Here is a 9862-nt window from a genome sequence, read left to right as displayed (position 1 = left end):
CTGCAGCGACTGCAGGGCAGTTAAAAACATGATATGGTGTCAGTTCCACATTAAGACAGTTGCCACAGTTTTGATATTTTCTAGTCTTATCTGTAGAAATTTTCATGTTTTTATGATGTTTTGTTCTTAGTCTGATGAGAGTAGTGGCTGTCTTCCTATCGATGTCAAGATTAGTTATTTGATCTTGGGCTTTGATTTTTAAAGGGGTGAATAGTTTTGATTTTGCATAAGCATTTGCATCTGCCAACGTGGTTGGGATTGAGTTTTGATTTAGATCTCTGGCATTTTTAGCCAAGGAATCAGCTATTTCATTAAACTCTAGGTTCACATGGGCGGGAATCCACTGCAAGAAGCAATTTTTCCGGAGGCGCTGAAGTTGTCCAAGTTGTTCTATGATATTCAGGACAAGGCTTGAGGTACCTTTGCTGAGGGCCTGTAAGGCAGACCTGCAGTCGCTGAAGATGGTGATACCACTAAGCTGCTCCGAAGGTTCAAGATTGATGTACGTTTCGATAGCCGTAGAAATGGCTATCAATTCTGCTGTAAAATTAGATGCGATTTTTCCAGCACCAGTTGCGAATTCTCGTCTTTGATCATCAGGAAGGAGCAGTACCACTCCCGCACCTCCGTTGGTGAAGGTGGAGTCAGAAGATCCATCAGTAAAAGCCCTGACATGATTGAGGCCAGATAGAGAGTCGATAGTTTTCATCCCAATTTCCTTGAGTTTATTCGCATGGTCTTTTTTCGAGCAGGGCTCGATGAGTTCTAGACAGATTGTCGTATTCTCTGGAACAACTCCAATAGCGGGAGTTTCGTTTCTGATAAGACAGTCTTCGGGTTTAAGGTGAATTTTTTCTCTGATGGCCCTGTCAAACAGAAGGGGAGATGACCTTTTGAGTCTAGATTTCTTATTCCAGTTTATAATAGTACGATGTGAAATGTGCCCCTCGTCAAGACTATGGGCATTATTTGTAAATTTAACAGTTAACATTTGTCTCCTTTCTTCCAGAGGGACCAAACCGCAATTTTTTAGTAAAACGTAACTAAAAATTATTTTTCTTTATTAGCCTAAGTAGGAATTGACTTAAATTTTTTTTATATATTACTGTTTCTTTGATTTTACAAATCGTCAGTTGTTTTGGAAACACCTAGTTGAACTTAATTCATCCTTTTTTTATCCATTCTTTTTTTTAATAAAATAAGGGAAAACTAATGGAGAAATTGTACTAATTCATTGAGAAGAAACGTAAAAAAACACCAATATTATTATTGGCGCAAATGATAATTAATATTGGTACTGTTGCTAACTGAAGTAGCAAAAATACTGTGTACTAAAAAGCAAAATTAATGGAGAAATAGTACTAATTCATTTAAGAAAGCGCAAGAAATCGGATAAGTACTATTGACGTCACTGGTACTTAATTTTTTATGGGTACAAATTGAAATGAAAAAAATGATCTATTTACTAAAAAGTAAAACTAATGGAGAAAGTGATAGTTATGGGAAACAGTCAAATGTCGGCATGTTATTATTGACACAAAGGATGCTAAATTTTGGCTATGGGTACAATTGGCATTATAGTAATTCCTGCAGTTTAGGCATGAAATCAGTATTTTATGAGGAAATTCATTACCTATTAAAGCTTCATCAATACTGTGTATTTTTATGATAGATATTGCGGAAATAGGTTTAGGTGGACCCTCAGAAATATAAGAACAGAAGAAAATTGCTTAATTGCGGTAAATTTTAAATATCATGATTTGTCTCGAGCAACAGCATTATACCTGATGATACCAAAGACAGTTAATCTTTATTTTGATGGTGTTAACTAATAAATGTGGGCTTTGCTTAATCTCATAACGTAAAGCCACCAGAAATTTCAACAAATAATAGAATAAAAGTACAGAAGAAAATTGCTTAATTGTGGTAAATTTTATATATCATGATTTGTCTCGAGCAACAGCATTATGCCAGATGATACCAAAGAAAGTTAATCGTTATTTTAATGGGGTTAACTAATAAATACGTGCTTTACTTAATCTTATAACGAAAAGCCACCAGGAAAGGCAACAAATAATAACAAATAAAAAAAATTCGTCTTTCAGTTTTGTGCATTTTTTTCAGCACTGATTTATTGATTCTTTTTTTCACCCCGTACGAGAATCGAGTAATCAGCTAATTACTTAAGTATGCAGAATTGATAAGAATATCGAATAAATATAATAATATCAACGAATAAATTAATATCAAATAGGATATAAGAAATATTTCCGACATTCATCAAAACGACTATGTGATTATTGACATTCATCGGTGAAAGCCAACGTTTACTTGATTTCTGACATTCATGGTAACAGTCACACGACAGGCAAGCTATTTTTTCAGAGGAATCTAAGCATAAGTCAATACCTCAAGTAATGCAATAACAAGAAAAAATGAATAATTCTCGAAGAATCGAATGAAAAATATAATAACAAAAATCTGATTATAATTCATTTAGAGCAAAAATGTACTTGGAATATTAATATGCTAGAGTGAAAACAATGAACTTCAATAAGATGGGGTTTTTTTAAAAAAAAAAAAACATTTGCTTAAGAAATTCTAACTGATAGTAATTCTTGCAAATTAGCTCTGGCGTGAATATTATGTTTACACGATTAACGGGATTTTTTTCAGAGACATCTAAAAATAAGTTGATACCAAAAATAAACTTATAAAGTAAGAGTCAATAGCAAAAAAATTAACAATCGTTATAGTAACGAAAAACTTAGGATTCTCACGTACCAGACTGACATAGGTTTATACATCTTCAATAATTAAAAATAATTTTAATTGATGTTTTTTTTTTATTTATAAAGTAGCGAACTGACTTTGAAAGGGTTGAATTTATGGTCTTCTAAATTCGCAAGGAACGATAAAATGTATCACATGTTTGCTCAGCTTTCAATACTATGAATTTTCTTTTCAATTAATTCATGAATTTTACTTATTTTTATATGTACACGAACATACCATATCTGATTTTAATTGTTTGCTTTAAAACAAAGGAGCAGGTTTTGAAATAAATGTTTCAAACAATCGAATTTAAAAAGGAAATTTTTAATTGCTTTAAAAAAAAGTCTTCCGTGGGAATGATTGACGCATTTGTTGAATCAGCTGTTACTGATAAAGAAATTTATATATAAATAAACTCACTTCATTCTGACAGTCACTCATTCCACAAATATTTTTTCGAATAACTAGTTATGAGAGTTTAGAAAATTTATATAAAAATTGCAATTTGATTCATTCCGGTGAGTTTACCTAGTTTAATTTATTGCATTTTTTAATCTATAAATGTTAAAAACGTTTTCAATTCAAATTCGGATCGTTTTTCCTTAATTTTTATAATAAATAGTTACAAACTGTAATTTACGTGTATTTTGTTCTCTATTATGATTTTCTATATGAATTAGCATTATTAAATATTTAGAAGAATATAAACAATAATTTGTGTATGACTATATGCTTTTTCTTAAAACTATGACCATGAACTTAGCCCCTATCCTAATTTGGAGACTAAAATTACTAGTTAAAATTGATTCTTTTGATAAAAAAGAATATTTACTAGAAGAAATTTTTCTCATAGGTAAATTATATTCAGTGCTATTGAATACAAATTGCAGCCGATATATTTATATTTATTTGTACGCAATAAATACTTAGACTCAAAAGCATACATACAGTCCCTAGCCAAATTATTAGACGCACTATAAGATTCTATGTAAAATCTTAATAATCAGGTGATATTATAGAGCTTTATTGTTTTCACGGAGCTGAAACCGGTTTGCATTTATTTACGTTCGTGTATCAATTGGTTGACATTGTAATGCAATACGTTAAAAATAAATGCAAATAGAAAGTTTATAAAAAATCTCCTGAATAAAAACCCATTTCATGTATGTTTAAATATGAAAGTATTGCTTACAAACAAGTGCAAAGCATGTAATTATTAAAAAACTACAGTGCGTCTAATAATTTGGTCTAATTATTATAACATACAGAAATAATACCTGTTATAATAAATATTCCATATTTATATAACATTTCGTCTAATTTATCCAATCGCCAAATTTATGTTATGTATCGCCTAATTTAACCAACTGATGCACGAACGTAAACAAGTGCAAACCGGTTTCAGTCAAAACACACTGAATATAAAAAAAGTAACTAAGCTCTCAAGATTCTTATTTTAGCTTCCTTATTAATACATTATTGTATGTTATATATGCAACAATGTATTCTTAAACATCATATATTGGTCGTGGTTTATAGCCTAGAAGTTAGTAAACTGTTAATTGCAACTTTACGATAATGGCAGGAAAATGAGAATATTGCACAGCCATAGTCGTGATCTACGTCCAGAAGTTAAAAGACTATATATTACAACTTTAAATTATTAACAATCAAAAGACAATAATTCACAACCATTCAAAATTCGGCATAATATCTATGTCTTTATTCCCAGGTTTTTCACTCAAAAGATAAGTTTTTGTTTCATATTTATGGTCAGTTTTTATAGCTTAAGAATGCAATTAGTGTCTAGTTTTACGAAATGTTTATCTCCCTTAGTTAATAAATTTCGAGTTAAAATACGCAGCATTTGTATACGTGATAATGTAATTCATTTGTTTCAAAAATTGTTAAGGGGGGAAAAGTTTGCATGGTGCGAACGCTCAAAAATAAGAGCGCATTCTCAAGATTCACCGGACGCTTCTAATATTATGCCTCAAGGAAAGGAAGTAAATAATATTTTTTTAAACATTTGAAATTTTTTTTGCTGTTCTTGATTACTTTCAGTTCTGTACAAGATAGCGTTATGGTAATTTATACTGATTGATTGATAATTTACTTTTTTTAACCGCGTTCAAAGAGCAAGTATTCAGCAAGTAGGTATTGCAAAACTATAATGAACCATAATGTGTTTATGGTATCATAAATACACATTATATACAAAGAATAATCAGTTTTCTTTTAATGCAAACATAAATTTGATAATTGATTCAAAATATTTTTATGCTTAAAAATTATTAAAAAAAAATCTTTGAGTATTTGAAAACAAAATACAAGACTTATGAATACAAACTAAACATATGAAAACAAAAAGACGAATTTGAGAGAGACGAATTGAAAGAGAGACGAATTTGAATACCTAAATTTTCATTTAAGTAAGTGACTGCTTTCCAAATCTGAAAAGTAATAATTTTCGTCCATCATTTAAAGAAAAATCTCTTGGAAGTTATTTCAACTGATATTAATAGACGTTCAATGAAATATATATATATATATCATTTAAACTTAATTAATTTTTTAAATAGTTTTAATTAACGCATAAAAATTTTATACATTTTAATTTTAGTGTTTTAAGCATAGAGGCGTAGAATATGTTATTTTGGGAGAGTATTTTTTCGCATTTTGGTAAGAAAACAAAATTTACCCGATTCAAATAATAAGATATTTAGATGACATAAAACTGTTCAAAAATTAACTTGAATTGAGTCCCAGACCCTTCTAATATTTCGCTGTATTTAAACATTCCGACCAACGACTGTTAAACTAGTTATATTTTTACATAAACAATCACTTTGCAAAAGTATACAAGTTGAAAAAAAACATTGCTTTGTAAGTGATAAAATTGTGTACAATTTATTGAATGCTAGAGCTGGTTCTCAAAAGGATATAATAAAAAGTATTTTAGAATCAGCTTTTTAGTCAAAGAAAAATGCTGTCAAACAAAGACTTTTTTGAATGTAATAGTGAATTGTAAATGAGATTATTGAGATTGGAATGACATTCCATATGGAATTCAGTCCTTCTTTTACGTTGTAAAAATATGCAGCAACTACATTTTTGAATGTTTATGGAAAATAAATATTAATTTTTCTTTGTTCTTCTATTCGAAATGACGGGAAGTTCCTGAAAGCATAGTATGATGTCTAAAAATGATATATTCGGAAAATTGCTAAAACTATATCTTTTTATGACCCCGGACTTTCTTAATGAATGTGTTTGTGTACAATTTAATCGTATGAGAAACAATGCTTTCGAGAAAAAAACATTGGTTTGAACACATTCAAGAGTAATTGTCTCAATTAAGATGGAATGGGTTTTAGCTTTAAATGTTGGAGTTTTGAATTTTCGGCAGAAATTGTCAAAAAGGGAGGAAATCTGACACAGGTAAATTTTAACCTATAATGTTAATTCTATCAGCATTACTGTATATAATTATGTTTCTGCTTTGTTGTAGTGTTAGATAATTATGCTTTTGTCAGTATCACCTTTTTTTTATTCCGTTTTGTTGTAGTTAGTATGAGGTAATTTTATTGCATGAAATTATTCCATTTGCGGATAGTCCGTTTTTGATGTGAAGTAAAATAATTTTATCAATATTTCCATTTTGTCGTAGAGTTAGATAATTATGATTTTAGCAGTATAACCGTTTTGTTGTAGTGTAAGATAATTTTAATGAATTATATCATAATTTTATGGTATTTTTTCTGATAGTTCTGTTTTGTTGTTGAGTAAAATAAATTATCAGTATTTACATTTTGCTGTAGTGCAAGATAATTATGATTCTATCAGTATAACCATTTTGTTGATGATTCCGTTTTGCTGAGCTGTAAAAGCGTCTATATCAGGCATTAATAATTTTATCAATATTTCTATATTTGTTAATGTTTTCTTCTTGTTGCCGTCTAAGATAATCATAATTTTATCAGTATTATCGATTTGTTGATGTTTCTACTTTATTTTAGTGTAGGATAGCTTTATAATTTTTAATCATAATTTTAAGCTTTATAATTCTTAATCATAATTTTATTAGCAGTACCGTATTTGTAGCTGTTTCGGTTTCGTTATAGTACAAGTTAATTTTATGACATATAATTATAATTTTAATAGCCTAACGTTTTTGTTGATAATACTGCTATGTTATTGTGTAATAATTTCTAAAATTATGACTTTATCAAAATTACCATTTTTTTAAATTAAAGTGGAAAAGAAAGACATGGATATTTTTATATTATTTGGGTTTGTTTTAATTGTTAAAAATTATAACAATTAAAAAATTATTTATTAAAAAATTTCATTTTTTACTGTTTAGGACAAATTTTTCTTCTCTCATTGTTTTACTATTTGCAAATTAGCTTTTCAAATTAATCAGAATTTAAATATGTAGTTTTTTAGAATAGATTAGAGATTTTTTTCGATTACACAGGTTTTACAGGTGTTTTTTCGTGTTTTACATATTAGATGTAAATATTTTTCAGTTTACGTTTGTAAAATATATACAATTCCTCAAACAAAATTTGGCTCCTTGCAAAAATATTACAGTATGCTTTAAATTCAATTTTCATTTATTATTATCTTTTTGGGACATTGTGGTTATAGAGCATTATGGCCACAAGGATCATTGATTTGACGAAAATAAACTTTTTTTTGATTATATGCTTAAAAGTATCGATTTGAATATGATTTCAATCCAACGCATTTATGGGCAATTTTTGTCTTGATGAATCTAAGTATTTACCTTAATATCCATACATTTATTCTATTTCCCTAGTGCTTAATACCTGTTCTTTGCCAGGGATAAAACAAAACGTTAGCAAGTAATATAGAAGTAATTATTAACGATATGCAATGATACTTAAGATTGAAAGGAGTCATGCCATTACAATTAAAAAATGCTAAAATAACTATAATATTCATTATTAATATTTTCTGCACTTTTCGATTAATTTTCTTTAAAGGATTAAGCAAAACACTTTCTTTCTTTTTTTTTTTAAGTTCATTTTATCAAAAAATTCCCCCGGGATGTTTCCCAAACCGTCGCCAATAGCCCATTGTGCAGCTCTAGCGCGACGTAAATTAACAAACAACAAACATCATCAAAAAATTCAAACAAAAATAATGCTATTGATTATTAATATCATTCAACAAATGACAGTCTACATTTATCTCAAGCAAGCGATTTACAATATGAGTATACAATCTAGCAAATATCTTTTTTTAATTTCAATTTACTGTTAATTTTTCGCTGTTTAGGTTTACAATAACCCATTATTTCAAAAGCATAACTGTAAAGAAAATTATCACTGGCTGGCGTGTATACAGAACCCATCGTCATCCAGCTATCTCTAAAATACAGTGAAGGCTCTGGTTGGCTGAAGAAACTACGCCATCAAATAAGGAGGTGGCATGAAATTGAACTCTTAGACTAGTCCTAGAATTTTAACCTGGCTCCTTACAGAAATGGAGATTTTTTTCCCGGTCATAGAGGACATTTTTTTTAAGTAAACGACAAAGCTGACAAAATTTGTTTTAGTTTTCAAAATTCGTACAAAGTATTTATAGTTTTAGAAGTTTAGGAAAAATGTCGGCATACGGAATATTAGGAAATAGTCCATAGCCTACAAATTCAACAGTGAAGGGAATACCGAGCAAAGTGATTAATGAGCATTTATTATCACGTTTTACTCAAGATGTGATTATTATTAATATAAATGACTGTGATAATAACCTGTCAGGAATGTGTGAGTAATTACCCGATTTACACTTATACGGTTTTCTCTAAATTGATGTTTCTGTGATGTTAAAGACCATTGCTTCGTTTACATTGCCCGGTTTTCACCAATCAGGGCTTTCCTTGTCCTTGTAAGAAGGCGGACGCCTTTGATACCTGCTTATATGCGTTTTAGATAGTTCTCCGAATTACTAATTTGCTGACATCACCCGTCTTCGATTTTGCCTATCCCTTGCAAAAAAGTAAGGTGTTTTTAAGGTTGTTTTGAGGTTGACAGTTGTAAAAAAATACACCCGAGGAAGAAAATGAGATTGTGTCTTGCACCAAAAAAAATAAGCATTAGCATAATAAATAAACATTAGCAGACACACGCACAAAAACTTCATTTTATTATTATAGATAATTAATTATGTGATGTTAAAAAATTACTCATGATGATTGGTGATTAAAAAATTAACTACTTTATTCGAGATAGATTAAAACGTTTTTTTCGTTCCAATTCTTGATAGATAAAAGTTTTTACATTGTATTTATTTCAGTTTGAAAAACTAATTTAAACTATCAACGAGTATTATTTATTCCTCAAAAATTTACTTCAGAAAAAATAAAATGAAAGTTAATTTTACAGCATATACTTATGAGTAATTTCAGAAAAAAACTCGTAAAATGGAATACAATTAAAGCTTTAGTTTATTTGAAATACATTTTGAGAAATACAATCTCATTCTCAATTTATGATAACATACATATCGCTACTAAAATATCTGATGTTAAATATTTCCACTTGCAGACTTAATATTTTTATCTCTACAACAATAACTCGTCAGTTAAAGGCTATCGAGGTATATCTCAAATCTAGTGATTGCAATTGAACAATTTTGTGTTACTTACTGGTGAGTATTTGTCTTTTGTTAAGCTGCGTCAATAGAGCAACATGCCAATTTAACAAAAGGCAAGTAGATGTCAATCGCTTCACCCTTTTCATAAGTTATCCAATTTTCCTCTTAGAACACAGCTGAATGGACTTTTTTAATATTTACACTGCGTGGTAATTTGAAGTGCAGTGACGTTTTTTTTTTCAGAAATAATGAGAATTTTGAAGGAAATGTATGGATTCTTTGATTTGACAGGATATAAAATATTATTACATTTTCCTTGTCAAATTTAGTTTTAGCGCAAAAAAAGAAGAAAAAAGAATTTTTTCAAAATTTTATTAAATTATTCATTAGAATATTCTTCTTACTATTTTTTGCCAATATCATATATCATAGTTATTTAGCGAATATATATATATATATATAT

The 9862-nt window shown here is 29.0% G+C and overlaps 1 protein-coding gene across 6 annotated transcripts in view; it reads left to right on the top strand.

The window, feature by feature from the left end:
- The first annotated feature begins 3173 nt into the window (after nt 1–3173).
- LOC107450328 (alpha-2-macroglobulin) overlaps nt 3174–9862 on the top strand; it is a 67631-nt gene continuing 60942 nt past the window's right edge. For 4 of the 6 annotated variants that reach the window (XM_071183091.1, XM_043047098.2, XM_043047097.2 and 1 more), the window contains exon 1: nt 3174–3293. The gene's annotated coding sequence lies outside the window, so the exon portion shown is untranslated. Of the gene's footprint in view, nt 3294–6079; nt 6217–9862 lie in introns of those variants that run through there. The other 2 variants (XM_071183092.1, XM_071183090.1) reach the window with 1 other exon arrangement.

This window comes from Parasteatoda tepidariorum, chromosome 7 (genome assembly GCF_043381705.1).
Source record: "Parasteatoda tepidariorum isolate YZ-2023 chromosome 7, CAS_Ptep_4.0, whole genome shotgun sequence".
NCBI classification, from domain to species: Eukaryota; Metazoa; Arthropoda; class Arachnida; order Araneae; family Theridiidae; genus Parasteatoda; species Parasteatoda tepidariorum.
Note: the sequence above shows the minus strand (reverse complement) of the source record. Positions and strands in the feature narration are given on the sequence as shown.